Source organism: Condylura cristata, unplaced genomic scaffold (assembly GCF_000260355.1).
Source record: "Condylura cristata isolate star-nosed mole 26May11 unplaced genomic scaffold, ConCri1.0 scaffold00015, whole genome shotgun sequence".
NCBI lineage: Eukaryota > Metazoa > Chordata > Mammalia > Eulipotyphla > Talpidae > Condylura > Condylura cristata.
In genome coordinates this window covers 17,573,800-17,575,069 of record NW_004567116.1, presented here as the reverse complement: position 1 = coordinate 17,575,069, position 1,270 = coordinate 17,573,800, and positions in this window count along the sequence as shown.

The following is a 1,270-nucleotide window of genomic DNA, read 5'->3' as shown; positions in this document are numbered from 1 at the left end:
GGAATCGAACTCATGCGGAAGTGGCTTTAGCTTCTTAGTGCTGTGCTTTAACCCACTGCACCATCAGGGAGGTCCATCATTCCCTTTAAGGAATATTTGTATCACTTGACATACAGAATACTTTTCTTGATTTTACAACAACCGGTTAGGGGCCTCCTTGGTGGCACAAGGGGTTAAATCTCAGCACTATGAAGGCTACGGGCAGGCCTTTCAATCCCCAACCACAGAGGTGATCTGCATGGCACAGCAGACCTCGCCTGTCATATCCACTGTTACTCTCAGTAGTGTATTTCATTCGATCTGCTTGTTCTGCTCCTCACTCTGTCTCTGATGAAGACTCTCACCACCACACCTCTGGCCTATGCCCCAGTTCTTATATGCATAAATAAATAAAATAAAAAGTGTATATATAATATACAGTATGCATACAATATACCTATGTAGATAGCCATATATATCCAGCATCACTCATAAGACAAATATGATACTATTTTTTAGATGTAATACTAAAAAATGTAATACATTAGATGTAATACAGTACTTTGTTACTATGAATATTGCCACTTGCAGTGTATCCATAGATCCCCCAGGTGGCAGACAAATACAATTTCCACTCATGCTTATTAAGAATATTACTTATTTTTAGCAAATCAATTAGAAAATGTAATCAGAATACTAGAGTACAGTCCAAATATACTTGCCATATATTTAAATAACTTGCTTGTTATAATTTACATGGGAATTTTATTAAAAACATATGGTAATTATTAAATTGCTGAGAATCTTTGTGATGAGGTTTTTTGTAAATCTATCTATTCCTCCTGATTCATCATCTTAAATATTTAAAATATATATATATATATATAACAGAATGTATGTACATTGCTGTGGGGAGCAGTGGGCGAGACAGGTGAAATCTTCTACACCATGTGTGTCACCTTCCTGGCTGGGGACTGAAGTACTTCAATGGTGGTCCATAGCTTCATAGTACTGGTAACTGGAAACTGATTTTGGTCTTTGTAATCTGTGAAAAATCAATTAAACATCACTGTTAATAAGCAAAGGCTCTGTTAAACAACTGGTTAGATTTTTAAAAATTCTTTGGAGATTCCTTTTTTTTTTCTTTTAAAGATTTATTTGGGCAAACAAGAACTGGGGTACAGGGCGGAGGTGCAGGGGATGAGAAGATTCACTAGAGACAGAACAGAGAACAAAACAGGCAGACTGACTGAAATACACTGCTGTGGGGAGCAGCTGGTCAAACAGCAGA